Source organism: Onychomys torridus, chromosome 21, assembly GCF_903995425.1.
Source record: "Onychomys torridus chromosome 21, mOncTor1.1, whole genome shotgun sequence".
Lineage (NCBI taxonomy): Eukaryota > Metazoa > Chordata > Mammalia > Rodentia > Cricetidae > Onychomys > Onychomys torridus.
Window position 1 is genome coordinate 39,347,801 of NC_050463.1, and position 16,445 is coordinate 39,364,245.

General features: G+C 45.9%; 1 long non-coding RNA gene across 1 annotated transcript; it reads right to left on the bottom strand.

Annotated features, from left to right (window-relative positions):
- Nucleotides 1-680: 680 nt before the first annotated feature.
- LOC118571812 lies at nt 681-16,445 on the bottom strand. Its single transcript, XR_004943401.1, has 5 exons — nt 16,380-16,445; nt 16,184-16,298; nt 12,693-13,617; nt 3,795-3,851; nt 681-1,462 (listed from the first exon to the last, which is right to left on the bottom strand). It is a non-coding gene; the product is annotated as an uncharacterized LOC118571812 (long non-coding RNA).

Consider the following 16,445-nt stretch of genomic DNA (forward strand, 5'->3'; position numbering starts at 1 on the left):
AGATAAATAGATAGATAGACACACACACACACACACACACACACACACACACACACACACACACACATATATTAGTATGTATGTGTTGCCTTCATGTGCTTGACTCTGGGAAGGGGCATGTACACAAAAGTACATGTTGTGGAGGTCAGAGGTCAGCTCATGGGGTTGCTTCTGTCCCCTCAGCCTCATGTGTATTCTGTGAATTGAACTCAGGCTGTCAGACTTACACAGCAAGCCACTTTACTCACTGAGCCATCTTCTTGGCCGCTGGTTGTTCATTTTTATAACATCATGGATCATTAAAAAAAATTTTGTTTTGTTTTGTCTTGTTTTTTTCAAGACAGGGTTTCTCTGTGTTGCTCTGGCTGTCCTGGAACTTGCTTTGTAGACCAGGCTGGCCTCAACCTCACAGAGATCTACTTGCCTCTGTCTCACAAGTGCTGGGATTAAATGCATGTGCCACCGGTGTCTGACTTAATTTTTTTTTTATAATAATTACTTGCCTTTTTTCTTTCTTGAAACTGCATATGAGCACCCAGACAACTCTGATTAAAGGGTTCAAAGGCATCTATAACGTATGCAGGGACCTCCTATGGTGGAGACCAACAAAGCTGAGAAAGGTATGCTTGATATCTCCATTTTAATATAAAAATAAAGCTTTAGTAAGGAGACAGCCTTGTTCTAATGCTGGTAAGTTGTAGAAGAAGAGGCACACGTGTAGAAGTAGTTAAAACTCCTCACTGTGGCAGAGCAGGTCACTTGGTCACCTGTCTACATGTCACACTTCCAGCCATACAACTTCTTTCACCAGCCTGAATTCAGCAATGGTTTTGTTTACTATGTAAATAAGCTCAGGCTGATTCCGAAAACTGTTGGTTTGCCTCCGCCCCCTTTATTCCACAACTACTAAGCTGGGTGGCTCTTTAATAACTATAATTAAATTGTTGAGCTATAATCAGAGAATGTCGTTTCAAAACAAAATCGTTGTGTTCACATTCCCAGCACCGTGCTGAAGGGAAATCGAAGAGAAAGCATCTTGTGTTCTGGCCAGGGAAGAGAACTTGGTCATGGACCCTGGGAACCGCAGCTTCATGCTTCATGCCCAAACACAGACCCAGAAGCCATTGGTGGCTTCCTGCTGAGTTGGAACTCAACTTTTCCAAGGAGGGGCCATGGGCTGAAGGAGTTACTTGGATTGAGTCCTTTCTTCTTGCCAAGTCCGAGGTTTGGGTGAGGCAATCAGGGGCGAGAACAAATCTCCCCAGAATCCCTCCAGCCCCAAATCTCCAGGCCACCCTGAAGAACACCATGAGCAAAGTCTTGATGCTGTGTTGAGCTACAATGAGTTCTTTTGTCCAGGAATCCTGTCTGCCAGGGGACAGTGACTGCATTCCAGGGACTTAGAGAGAGACACTGAGAACATCGAACCTGCTGCTGCCTGCGGTGGGAGCCACTGAAGACCCTGGACGACAGAGATAACATCATCATTAGCCCAAATGCTGAGGATCAAGTAAGGAAAGACAGACAGACATCTGTGAGCTGGCTGTGCCAAACATTTTCTGCTTCTCTCTGCGCAGATCTAGTGTCTGCTCTGCTGTGCGCCAAGGACTCTCTGAAGATTACATCAAGGGACGTCCTTGCTAAGGGAGGCCCCACAGGATGGCAGAGGGTGGGGGAGGGGGTAAATAAGATGGGATGTTTATTGTCTCCTGGCCATGCTGAGCTGGAATCTCAGCTGGGATCTACTGGGTTCAGGTGAGCCGTGCCCAGCCACCACTCTCCTGGCTGGCTTCCTGCTGTAGCTAATCCTTAGATGCCCCTCATGTGGTGTTTCCTGGAAGAAAATACAGGCTGATTACAGATAATGAATAACTTTTTAGTATAAGTGTGTTTCAAATATTATACCTTTAAGAATAACTTACAGGGTATACCTTAAAATGTTTATTTATTGTTTATATGAAATGCAAATTTAGCTTGGCGTCTCATTTGTATTTTTATTTGCTAAATTTGGTAACCCTACCATAATTCTTTTAATTCTAACCCTAGTCTGTAACAGTCCTTATATTAAGCCTTTCCAATGGTGCCTCTCACAGGCTCTTGGTATCACAGCAGCCTGCCCTGTCTCTGGGAACAGGCCTCTGCCAGCTGCCTGGGTCACCCACCAATGCACCGTCTCTCCAATACATAACACCTAGAGGTACCAAGGAGTCTCTCACCTGAATCAGGAGAGATCGGTTCTCTGCATAGGGTGGGGCCTATGTTATGTTGTGTCTGAGAACAAGGTGAACTTCCCTTGACCTTCCCCATGGGCCCCGATGAATGGGCAGAAATAGACAAAAATTCTGGAGGCAGCATATTGCTTTACCAAGAGGCTGTTTTACACCCTGGGCTCTAGTATGCCCTGCTGGGTGGCTTTATCTGCTCTGAGGTACACTTCTCAATCAATAGCTGCAGATATAAACTGTGCCAGCCCCAACTTTTGGGTAGGAATAGCGATAACCTGGGTAAAACATTTGGTACATGGAAGGCTTCCTCCAAATGGTAATTATGGTAAAGGACAGTTACGTGTATGCAGCTGTCTCCTCCAAGGCCAAGTCTCCTCAAGGCCAGGAAGACAGAAGTCTTTCCCATATATGGCTTTCTAGGATCTGGCCCATGGACTGGGCCAGGGAGGTGTCCTAAATGTCATGTGAGTGGCGCTAAACTGAGTTGACCATCTGACAAAGGTCACAGAATGAACAGAGGGGGTTATGTCACTATGAGGAGTTGAGCTATTGAAGAGAGAGAACTGATGATGAAGAGGCTGATTCTGAGCTTCAACGGCTCCACCCCACCCCTCCAGGACCCTGGAGCCTAAGGGCACATTTCAGAAGACTAAGCACGATCATCTTGATGATTTCTTGAAAGCTGTCTTCTCTTGCTTTCTCTGTGCCGGTGAGCTGGCTTTTCTGGAACTTTAAATGTATGCATCACCAGTTGTTGTAGGACCCAGCGTGGGAGTGGACGAAGGTAGGGAACTTCTAGGGCCCTGACCTCCCTCCAGATGGCATTTCAGACCTATGCGTGGCCTTTAGCTTTTGATCCTTTGAAGCTGTGGAATTGCTTCTCCAGTTGTTTTCCCGTGGACTGTGGCTCTCAACAACTCAGAGAGGTCTTGGCCAGTAGCCCAGGTTTTTGTTGTTGTTTTTTTTTTAATTTAATTTTATTTTTTGAGGTACATTGCAAAGGGACCAAGAGTAAAGGGGCTGATTTGGAAAGCCTCGAGACATAGTTCAGACACCCTGACTCCCGGGTGGACAAGGGACTTCTAAGGAACCCAGCCCTGCCACTGAGCCAGCTGCCTCTCTTTTGGTGGAGGGCTAGGTGCGGTCTCTATCAGAGGCCACCCAGCCAGACCTCATCTGGGTTTTGCTAAATAAACACTGCTGCACCTGGACACACAGAGCCTGGAACCATCCCTGGCCTCAGATCTCCAGAGCACCCTATGTTCCCAGCTCTCTGGAGTCAGAGGCTTGGAGTCAGGCCAGGAGTCAGCCAGGGAGGACAGGGAGGGAACTGCCTGACAAATCCAAGAGCCTTGAGGACATAGGCACAGCCCCCTTTCCCAGATGCTATCCTGCAGGGAGGCGGGAGGAGGGTGCAAAAGTGCCAGATGAAGCTGTCAACTGCAATAATGCAGGCAACCCCAGGGGTGCAGCTTTCCTGGGTCGGCACTCCTGTTGAGACAGCCATCTTGGTAATACGCTGCCTTTGGAATGGCCTGTGCTTCTGTAAGTGACACTAAATAAACTCACCACCGGTCCGGTCAGCCAGATTTGGTAGAAGAGTTTCTTTGCTTTGTTTTTGATGTCCTGTTTGGGGTAAACAGATGTTAGAAAGGTCATACAATACGAGGGTACCTGCTGCCCGCACCCAAAGTCTGCCTCGCTGAAAAGTGAAAACTTGTCAAAGTTATTCTAGAACCAGCTAAGTTCTCACGTATGACCACCTCCTGTGTGGCCTCTTTCCTTGGGCAGAATTAATTATGGATTGCGTTTTTTGGGGTTTTGAGGATATAGTATAGCGTGAGTGGTTCACCTACCAGACCCCATTCTTCTACTTCACCACCACCCTTGACAAAGACTCGGGGCACTTCAGGAACAGAGATTACATCTCCTCAGTGTTGAATAAAAGAAGTGACTAGATGGATAAGTTAAATGGTTTCTACTTTCCAGATGCAAAAAGCTAAACCGTGGGTAGGTTGGATCAGGCCCCTCAACCTTATGAAAGGGTATCACAAAACACAAAATGTACTTCAAATTGAATCTGTTAAGATCGAGGTGAGGCTAAAAAATTGCTCAGTTACTTCCACCTGCTTTTCTTGAAAATGGGGAGAAGGGTATTTGATAGAGAAGAGAGGATAGAAAGCATCTATGGTGGTGGTTCTCAACCTGTGGGTCACGACCCCTGGGGGGGTCAAACGACCCTTTCACAGGGAGTCACCTAAGACCATCGGAAAACACAGATATTCACATTGTGATTCGTAACAGTAGTAAAATTACAGTCATGCAGTAGCAATGAAAATAATTTTGTGGTTGGGGGGTCACCACAACAGGAGGAGCTGTATTAAAGGGTGACAGCGTTAGGGAGGTTGAGAACCCCTGCTATGGAGGAGGGTCTGTGGTTGGAGAACTTGCTTTCTTAGCAGCCATCCATCACCTTTGCTGGGAGATGTAAGTGAAAGAAACATTTAAGTCAGAGACCTGGGAGGAAACCCAGGTTCTAAGGCTTGCAGCTGGGTTGCCTTCAGCAACTGACTTCAGGTCTCTGGTCCCCAGTCTCCTCATTTGCAAAAGGAATTGAATGCTATCACGGTTGCAGAATGTCTCTAAAGTTGGAGAGTACACACCCAGGAGAAATCTGGTAAGAGAAAGCCAGCTAAGTGCCATGTTTCAAAGCAACACCAAGACCCTCACCACACACAAGCTGGCACATATGCTGCCATTTCTCAGCATAAGCTGCTTTGCTTACAATGTACTAGTCGATATTCTGTTGTAACAGCAGTCCTTCTGTGATTGGTTGGTACCCGCACAGAGTAGGGGAGAAGGACATATGTTGTACTCAGTCCATCGATTCCATTGCTAATGTTTTCTGGAAAAACTTTTAGCTGTATCCAGAAATAATGATGAATCAGCTATCTGGGTCTCCTGTGGTCAAGTTGACACGTCAAATCAATTATGATAGGACTGTGCTGACTGAGAAGGGTGCTTATTGTGTAGAGGGCAGGCAACAGATCTTCCTCCTTATAGTCAAGGCCTGACTCACAGATCCCTCCTTGCTGGAGTACAGTAACAATGTTAAGATGCTTCAGGTTGCCAGGTGGTGGTGGCGCACGCCTTTAATCCCAGCACTTGGGAGGCAGAGTCAGGTGGATCGCTGTGAGTTCAAGGACTGCCTGGGCTACCAAGTGAGTTCCAGGAAAAGGCCCAAAGCTACACAGAGAAACCTTGTCTCGAACCCCCCCCCCCCCCCCCCCCCCCCGAAAAAAAGATGCATCAGGTTGTCATGTAGATTCCTGGTTGGTTGTTTCCTGGGAGATCCTGCTCCAGTCTGCTGGGAATGTGCCTTTTGGTGTAAGGTTGTGTATTAGAATGAGTTCCCTGGAGGATCAGAACCAATAGAATGTGTGGATATATCATACAAGGCAATTTATTGGAATGTGCAGGATAATCCAACATTGGCCGTCTGTGTGCTGGTGTGGTAGCTGGCCAGTCCAAGAAGCTGGACTTCTTGGTGGTCCGAATCTGATACTACAGACTTGTAAGTTCCCTGAGAGCTTCTTGTATGGAGTCCACATTGAAAGACCAGAGGAAGTAGAATATGATGCCCAGAGACAATGGCAGCAGTGATAAAAATCTTCATTCAGACAGGGGCTTGTAAATGCAAACACACTGCCTTCCTCTCATTTCATCTAAGATCCCAGCCTGTTGGAAGGTTCTATCTAAATTCACAGTGATCTCGCCCAACCCAGTCATTGTCCCACACGTAAATCTTTTCTGTAGACACATAGGTATATTTCACCATTCTTAGACTCTCTTAATCAAGTCGACACCCAGGACCAGTGATTGCCGAGTGGGACCTAACAAATCTGCATTCTTTCCCTCTCTAAATGTTTGGGTGGTGTGGGAAAAGAAAGAAAAACCCCAGTTTCCTTAGAAATAGATATAGAACTTGATAGTTAATCTTGAGCATCAACTTTATCAGATTAGAAATGCCAAGAAGATTAATTGGGGCATGTTTGTGGTTTGTTTCCAAAGGCAGATCATGAGGGTACCAAGTCACAACAGGATTAAGCTCTTGATGCGATCTCACCACAATGATATTATTGGGAAGTGTCAAAAACTAGATGGGGCCTAGCTGGATTAAGTGGGTCACTGGGGCATTTGCTAGGGGCTGTATCTTATCCACGCGTCTTCTGTATTTCCCTTTCTCTGCCTCCTGGTTTCCATGATGTAAACTGTTCTCTTCTGCTATGCCCTCCTCCCCATGGTGATGTGGCTGCAAAACTGGGAACCCAAATAAAGAATCCCTCCCTTTAAGTCATTCTCAGGTGATTTTGGTGACAGCAACATGAAACCAAGGAACGAGAGAATTAATTTAAGAATTACTAGGCTTTCCTAGCTCTGAGAGCAAGTGATGAAAAAATGTCATGCTTTCGGAGGGTCCTTGAAACATGCATTCACAATAGTTTAACAAGACAGGATACTGTTGATTTGAGTCTAAGGCTCTCACTGTATAAGCTGTCCTGAACAGTTAGTCCATAGCAAAATCTGCGCTCACAAGACATGCAGAAGCACAAAAGGCTGATGGAAACCTATCTACAAATACTAGAGGGTGTGAAGTTCACCATTGCCGGTTATGTTCCTAAATCATTTTCATTTTATGTTTGACATACATAATGGAGGTATGTCAAACACTCCCATAATTCTTTTGGTTTTGCTACATATATTTTTTGAGGCTATGTAATAGGTTTTATGTAGGTTGATTGATTTTTTTTTTTTGCCCGAAGCTAGGATTCTCTTAATCTTTGGGAATGTTTTGTCTTTAAAATTGTATTTTGGGGTTGGAGAGATGGTTCAGCCAATAACGGCTAGGCTCACTACTAAAAATATGAAAATGTAGTTTGTTGGGGACTGGAGAGATGGCTCTGTGGTTAAGAGCACTGACTACTCTTAACTTCCAGAGGACCCGGGTTCAATTCCCGGCTCCCACATGGCAGCTCACAACTGTATGTAACTCTAGTTCCAGGGGACCCAACACCCTCACACAGACATACATGCAGGCAAAACACCAATGCACTTAAAATAAAAATCAATGAAATTTTAAAATGTATTTTGTCCGGCACCAACTTCCTCTGGTTACTGTTTGTTTAATTTGTCTCCTCCCATTCTTTGATTTTTTTTCCCCTAGGAGTATTTCAGGTAAACAGATTGTTGAGTTTTTGTGTTTAAAGACTAAGTTAAAAATATTTTATTTGAGACAGGCTGTCTTAGTCGTCTTATTGCTGTGAAGAGACACCATGGCCAAGGCAACTCTTATAAAGGAAACATTTAATTGGGGGCTTGATTACAGTTTCCGAGGTTCAGACCATCATCATCATGGCAGAGAGCATGGTGGGAACATGGCAGGACTCATGGTGCTGGAGCAGTAGCTGAGAGCTACATCCCGATATGCAGGCTGAGAGAGAGGAGGGGAGAGAGAAACAGGGGGAGGGGGGAGGGAGAGGGGAGAGAGAGGAGAGTGAGGAGAGGGAGAGAGAGACAGGGGTGGGGGGAGAGGGGAGAGAGAGAGAAGAGAGAGAGGAGAGAGAGAGAGGGGGGAGAGAGAGAAGAGAGAGAGAGAGAGAGAGAGAGAGAGAGAGAGAGAGAGAGAGAGAGGAGAGAGAGGAGAGAGAGGAGAGAGAGAAAAACACGGCCTGTCCTGGACTTTTGAATCTTCAAAGCCCACGCCCAGTGACACATTTCCTCCAAAAAAACCCGCCATACCTCCTAATCCTTCTCAAACAGTGCCACTCCCTGAAGTCTAAACATTCAAATATATGAACCTATGGTGGGGGGCACTCTAATTCAATCTACTACACAGGGTTTCACTCTGTTTTGGCCGGTCTGGAACTCACTATATAGATCAGGCTCACCTCAAACTCATAGTGAGCCCCCTGTCTCTGCCTCAGGAGTGCTAAGATTAAAGAGTGTGCTACAGTGCCCAACCAATCTTTTAGCAGGATACTTAAGGAAAAAAAAGACTGGCTCTGGGGGTTGGATTGATGGTTCAGTTGGGAAAGTACTTTCTGTATGAATGTGAGGACCCAAGTTTGATCCCCAGCACCCATTTAAAAATTAGGTTTGGTAATGTGTCTGCAGTGTCAGTGCTGGGGATGCAGAGACAAGGGGATCCCTGGAACTCAATGCGCAGTCATCTTAGCTGAATGGGCAAGCCCTGGATTCCAGTAAGAAATCCTGTCTCCAAAGACAAGGTACATGAATGCCCGAGAACAACATCTGAAGTCCATCTCTGGCCTCCACATATATATGCATCCATATGTGCACACTGTACACACATGCACCCCACACTAACATGCACATACATCAGCATACACATAAAAACCCCTACATACACATACAAGAAAAGGAAGAAAGGAGGGAAGGAAGGTAGGGAGGAAGGAAGGAAGGAAGGAAGGAAGGAAGGGAGAAAGGGAGGGAGGGAGAGAGAGAGGGAGGGAGGGAGGGAGAAAAGGAAGGAAGGAAGGAAGGAAGGGCAAAACCTATGTGCTAATGTGCTAGATGAATTTGCCGCCCACCTATCTCCTCCATTTAAAGGGGATACAGGCAAGTATACAATAAAGTTGATTTGGTAGGTGATTAAGTTCCATAAGGAAATTAAAGAAGATTATTCTGGCTTGATTTCAGCTGCTGTGATTAAAAAAAAAAAATGACCACAAGCAACTTGGGGGAGGGTGGTGGTTTGAATGGGAATGGACCCCAGAGGCTCAAATATTTGAATGCATGATCCCCAGTTGGTGGAACTGTTTGGGAAGGATTAGGAGGTGTGGCCTTGTTGGAGGAGGTGTGTCACTGAGGGCAGGCTTTGAGGTTTTCAAAGCCCATGGCATTACCAGTTAGTTCCCCAGTTACTGCTTCAGTACCGGGCCTATGTGCCTGCTGCCATCACCCTGGCCATGATGGTCATAAATTCACCTCTGAAACTGTAAGGCCCCGATAAACTTTCTTCCATGTAAATTGTCTTGGTATCTCACCACAGCAATAGAAAAATGACAAAGACAGGGATACAACAGTTTATTTGGTTCACAAGTTACAACCCATCATCAACGGAAGCCAAGGCGATTACTCAGGGCATGAATTTGAGGCAGGAACTGAAGCAGAAATGGTAGGCCCTATGGCATAGATGGATGTTGTTTACTGGCTTGCCTCCCTGTGGCTTGCTCAGCTACCTTTCTTATACATCCTAGGCCCACCTGCCCTGGGATGGTACTGCCTACAATGTGCTGATCCCTCCCATATCAATTAGCAATCAAGAAAATTTTCCATGGACATGGCCACTGGCCAGGCTGATGGGAACGTTTTCTTGATTGAGGTAACTTCTTCCCCAGTGTGTCGAACTGACATCCAAGCTTAGCCATCATGGGGTGATGATACTATTGGAAACCAGGCATGGAAGGTACTTTAGGGAGGAAGGTAAGTTTGTCTGACATGAGACTCACGGGGAGATGGAGGTGCTCTTGGGAAGAATCGGGAGGGAGCTGAAGGCTTCCACAGAAGGAACCTCAGACCACAGGCTGAGACTGTCATAACCCTGGCCTGTTGTAGGCAGGGTAGCTGGACAGGAAGCAATGAGGCAGAAGACCACACCCAGGAGAATGAGGATAGGAGAGGATGGATCCCGAGCGAGCGCTTGAGATGCTGACGCAGAATTGATTAATTGAAGAAGGAACACAGCATGACCTGAATTTTCAAAACTTGACTGCTCTGTAAGTTGAACAACTTGTCCCAGATTGTTCGGAACTTTAACACTGAAAGTCCCATGTCACATTGGACACATGAGACAGCTAGTCTCGGTAAGTGTGTAACAGGTATGAATCTGGGTCTACTTTTAAGTCTTCAGGAGACATCACTTTGTTCCCAGTAGCTGAGCCTAAATCTATGTTAGGTACCTTTCCTACCTTAAAGCTCACTCTCCAGACCATGCCAGTCGTGTGTCCATCCCTATTACAAAAATCCTGACACTTAAGGGGAGGCATGATTTATTCGGGCTCACCGTCTCTGAGGTTTCGGGCGTGGCCCCTTGATCTGTGGATTCTGAGTCTGTGTTGAGGAAGACCATTATGGCGGCAAAAATGTGTGGCAAAGGCAAGTCCCCTCAAGAAACAGGAAGCAGAGAGAGGAAGCCCTGGGGACCAGGCCTAGCCTTCAAAGAGACACCTCCAGTGACTTAATTCCTCCAGCTAGGCCCCACCTCTTAAATATTTCATTACCTCCCATAATAACATCACCATCTGGGGACCAGGCAGTCAATGCATGGACCTCAGGGGGAATTTCATGTTCAAACCATAGGAGAGACCTCCTTTTCCTTTAAAGATTGCACAGGGATCCTAAAATGGCACTCAGAAAACAGCAGGAAGGGACTCTAGTTGGCCTAGGCACAAAGCGTGCCTTGATTAGGCAAGACTATCACAATGCCTCAGTGGTTGCTCTCTACCACAAGTGAGGTCCCCTTTCTCGGCTTCCCAGTTAGTCTTCTCTCTCTTCTAGGCACCTCTAAATCCCTTTTTTATGAGCCTGGGCTGGGCTCCTCAGAGCTCCCAGGAGCTGCAACTCTTCTCTCCTAGGCTGGGGAGACAGAGAGAGATCCCCAACCTTGGTAGCCAACCAGCCCAGGTCAGAGAGAGACACATACATAAGGCATTTGCACATATAAGAACATGTACTCACACATATACACATAAACTCATTTTTTAAAATGTCATCTCTGACCCAGCTTCTGCAAATGCAGAGACCTCATGAAGATGGTTTATGGTGCCTCTTTAATGAAAAAAAAAAAAAAAAAAAGAGGGGTTATAACTGTTAAAAAGAATGGGAAAGGGTAGCAGGTTTCTAGAAAGGAGCTGACACAAAATAACCCCTCAGGATAAACTTTATTAGGGGAGAGAGCCTCACGACCTTGGACAAGCATGATCCAGATAGGACTAGGCCTTAAAGTCAGAGACTGTTAGAAGAGATGGCCACCATGCACAGCCTGATGGGGGTCCTGAAGAGACAGACAGAGCCTTCAGTCCTAGGGAGCAAAGGAGGTTTCTGCTTCTCATAACATTTCAGGAGAATGGACAAGTCCCCTACCGCGTGATCTAGTCTGGCCTGGCCCATGTGCCAGGAGTCAGGAAGGCACTGATAAAAGTCAAGTTGTAATTCAAGGTTGTCCTTAGTCTAGGCAACGGGGGGGGGGGGGGGCTGGGCTTGCTCAGGATTACAAGTGGGAGGGAGAGAACTGTACAGCATGTTTTCTCAACAGTCTGCCTCGAGGGAGAGCAGCTCGGGGATGTGGCCTGATTTCTGGGAGACAGAGGTCGTGAGAGGTCTGTGAGCTAACGGTAATACCTGCCTTCCTGCTTGGGAAATAGGGTGATGGGGAAGCGAGCCCAAGAACGAAGCACAGAGAACTTTCCAACAAACTTGCCTGCCTCGAGCAAGAGCCAAAGACAGGTAGTGGAGATGGTGCCTCGAGGTGGACTGTGGGTGGCAATGGAGATGGAGAGACAGGGACAGTTGTCTAACATTCAAAAAGTGCCAATGGAAACAGGAGGTGAGGCCCAGAGGCCCTGAAGCATTCTTTGGCCTGAGCACTAGCCACGGGAACCTATGAGGAAACAGGGCCTTGGGCCCGCACACCGGACAGGACCGAGCAAGGAGACCACTGGCTTCTGCCTAGACTGAGAAAGCTTTGATGGGATGTGGAATTGGTGGTCCATCTAGGGCAATGGTTCCCATGTGGTGGTGATTCCCAACCATGAAATCATTTCCTTGCTCCTTCATAAGTGTAATTTTGCTACTGTTATGAATTATAATGTAGATATCTGATATGTAAGATATCTGATATGTGACCCTCCCCCAAGGGGTTGCGACCCACAGGTTGAGAACCACCTATCTAGGGGATCGTTCTGTGAGTTATTAGGGAAAACTGAGGTTCCTCTTGAGGGCTTTCACTCTCATTAATAAAATAATCTTTAAAAGGGGCTCGGAAGGAAACCGAAGGGCAATTTTTATTAGTGTTTGAGAGAAAAAAAAAATATGGTACAGGCCAACTGAAAACCCCCGCAGCCACCAGGGGGAGAGAAGGTTGTGGGAAAAGTCTTTTAGTTTAGCTTACCGAGGTCAGAGAAACAGTGAGAACACCCAGAGTGTCAAGGCAAGCATGCTTAGGAGGGCTGAGCCAGAGATCTGCATTCAGAGGGTGGCTAAGTCTAGGCTCTTGTGTCTCAGGACAAAGACGGAACCGGGGACAGATGGTTAGAAGCAGAGGTTGTTTACCAAGACAAGAAGACTCTTAAGAATGGAAGTGGGCTGAAGAGAGAGCCCTGGAGCATCCATTCATGTTGTGTAAACTTTTGCACGACCTTTACACTTCCTGCCTTTTCCACTTACCGCTCCATGTTGACACGTTGCTCCATTACGCTCAGGTACGGGAGGAGGCCTTCTGGTCTTCCTCCGCAAACTGGTTCCATATGGCAATGTTTCGGTTCAGTCCTTATTCTTTTTGCCACAAGAGCATCCTCACACCATCTGAAGATGAGACCAGCTGGGTCTGCAAAGAGAGAAGCCCTAGCCTCCAGGGTGGTCAAGTGGAAACTTCTCTTAGTGGGACTGGCTTGGTGGGAGGACACTGGCATGCTGCATTGTGCCTCATGATACACACAGTACGAGGGAGAGATGCTACCCAGGAATGTCTGCAGCCAGGGGTCAGGGGGTGAGCTTTCCAGGAGGGGTTAAAGAATGTGGGCTCTGGGCCAGGACCTGCTTCATTTAATGTTTTGAGCAACAGTCTAATCGGTCTTTATCAGTGCCTGGGAATGTTCAAGGCCCTGGATGAAGGCCAAGCCTGCTGGGAAAAGCCTGCAGCTGGCTAGTCACAGAGCAGTCAAAGCGCTCTGATTTATTTTGTTTTTTAACCTAGGAGACAGAAAGAAAACAGGGGCGACCAGGGCACACTTCGCTTGTCACATGAGGCAGGCATGCACACAACCCCTGGCAATTTCCTATCTTGGAGGCATAGAGGTCTTGGTGGTATTTATCTCCAGAGTGTGGTTTATATGGACATTGTGGGAACAGAGGAAGATACAAGCTGTGCTTTCTCAAAACTACCCCCAAAAATGTGCTGAAGCTTCTGAAAAGGGGACAGGAAATTAACAAGAATTCAGTTTACGGTTACAGCGAAGAAAAATAAAAAAAGGCTGTTACATTCTTCAAGTCAACTATACCCATGGGACAAACTTTTATTAATGTCCTTCTTTTATATTAACCGGGAGTCAGTGGTCCGACTTTACTGGGTCCTGAACCATGAAATAGCCTTCTGAAAGGAAAAGAAAAGAAAAATAAATGATTTTCCCCCCACCTTCCAAATGCTCAACTCTAAGGAAGCAAACAGAAGTCTAAAGGCCATCTTTAAAATGAGCCCTGGGTTGAGAGAGTGAGGGCCATTTGGCCTTGGCTTCTCAACTTTGGACACAGCCGTCCAACCGTGGGCAGGCATCAAGGCCAGACTGGTACAGTGGGAAAGAGCCAGCCTAGAGCTTGGGGAAAGTGAGGAGACCTGGGACAAGCCAGGGGGACTGGAGGACCAGGGGAGGACAGAGGGCTGGAGGAATTTGGAATTACACAGTGGATGAACCTCATCTCTTAACTACTACCATATGTGAGCCTGAATTCATCCCATGCTGCAATTTTTTTTTTTTTAAAAGCAAAGCTCTGTTATTGTGCAATCAGAACCTTAAAGACCCAAGAAACAGTGGGGGTTCAACTGTCCCTCCCCCACGCCTCAAGTGCCATTGCAGGAACTCTAGCTCCCTGGTAGGAAGAGGTCCCCTTTACACAGATCTGCAAACTCAGAAAGTCAGGGCAGAGAAGTAGACCCTGGCCCAAAAGAGGTTTCTGTGGGGGAGGTGTAAGGCCCGGGAAGCTACTTCATCCTTCCCATCCTCAGCCAAGAAGCCAGCAGCCTCAATCTGACTGCAAAGCAAAAGGTGCTGCATGGCTTTGCCTCACCATGGCTGACCTGTCTCTCTTCCTCAATCCTCCCTTGTGTCGTGAGTCATCAAGCCCCTCTCAAAAGGGTGAGCCGCATGCGTGGCTCCTACCCAGGTTACTCTAGAGCACATCTCCGGCCACTGTCCCTCTCAATCACCAAATCACTACCTCCCTTGCCTCATATGGCTGTCCCCATCTGGTAGCATTTGGATGCAAAGGATGGGATGCTAAGCCAAGGCTACACATTTGCCTATTCCTGGCCTCTCAGTTGGCCTTTTCTGAAGCAATTTCCTCCGTCTCCATAGCAACTCATTACAACCAAAGTAACCACATATATTATTTAAAAAAATTTTTTTTACAGTGACAGCATATTTTATATGTTGTTTTATACCTGGCTTTTTTCCCCACTTAATGTATCTTGGAGATATATTCATCTCAGTGCATCCAGATTTGTCTTTCAATAGAGAGTTGCCTAATATTCCTTGTATAACAGGAATGGTTACTTTTGTACCAACTTGGCTGGACTATGAGATGCCTGAGTATTAGATTTGTTCAAGTACTATTATGGACATCCCTAGGTAGGTTTTTCTGGATGAGATTTGCATTTAAGTTGGTAAACTTCAAATAAGCAGATTATCTTTCATAATATAGAGTCACCTCATTTAATCATTTTGAAGCCAGAATAGAATGAAAAATTGCATCCTTCGTTCAAGAGAGAATTCTGCCATCAGATAACCTGCAGACCTAAAAGCAGCGTTAGTAGGCTGGTGGATATAGGCTGGTGGATATACTGCCATAATGCCTTTGGCTTTGAATTGCAATCCTTTCCTTAAGATCCCTCCTGCTGGCTACCCTATCAGATTCAAGGCTTGCCAAATACAAACAGGAGACCATTCCTTATAGACATGAATATATTTACATATAAATTCTCATATATACGTGGGTATGTGCACATGAAATATGGTACCACAACTTGATTAGGACCACATTAGTGGACACTTGGGTTTTCATCTTTCGGCTCTTACAGTGCTACAATGAGCTAAGCTTGCAAATCTGGCATCATGCACATGCCATACTCACGGTCTAACCACTATAGTAATTTGCTTCAGTAAAAAGTTGTTAAGAAAGTCATGTTTGGGTCTGTGTTTCTGTAAGCCTCATTTTGAAAGTCACTAGTCATCACCCTATCCTATCCATTTTCTGAAATGGCTAAAACTGTACATTGGTCGTGGGAAGTGCAGACAGGATGTGGAGCAACTGGAACTCCAATACCTGGCTCATGGGAAGGTTAAATGGCAGGGCTTCTTTGTAAGACAGTTTGGCACCTTCTTAAAAACTTATAAATGCATCTAGGTTATGAGCCAGCCATTCTATTCCTAAGCATCTTCATGATGTCAGTCTACACAAAGGAGGCTATGCCACAGTCCAATAGTCAAAAACTGGTAACAACCAGAAGTCCTCTGGCTGAGAAATAAACAAGCTGTGCTCTTGCCTATTTAGCAGAATAAGTGTTCAGTGTTAAAAACAAGCAGCCCATGAATTCCTGCAATAACAAAGCTGGGTTACACACTGTGAAAATAACTAGAAAAAAACATGTAAACACTACAATATTGTCTAACAGTTTAGAATATGCAAAATATTCACAGTGGCAGAAAGCTTATCAGGGATTGCCTAGGAACCACTGTGTGTGTGTGTGTGTGTGTGTGTGTGTGTGTGTGTGTGTGTGTGTGTGTATTTGCTGGGGGGTGTCAAGGAAAATTTTTGAAGTGACAGATCTGTTAACTGTCTTGATTATAGTGGTCATTTCACAGATATGTACTTGGGTCAAAGTCACCAGATTGTAAACTTTGCTACATCTCAATTGCGAATCAGCAAAACTATAAATTTCTTACTTTGAATGTGCAGAGGTAAATTTTGATGTTTTCTTTTTGTAGTTCTTCTAGAACAATCTTAATCTCCTCCATGTAAATGGGCTGGTCAAGCAGATTTCAGAGAATCTGTCACATCCTAAGGCAAAAGAGAAGCATATTAATATTTTCTGAAAATTACCACCACAGTTGCAAGCTTATATTTGTGTGTGTCCCTAACCTTTGCTCTGCCTTTCACCTCAGTTCCTGGTGCCTTCTTCAAAGGGTCAGTTGAGCTGTCTTAGGC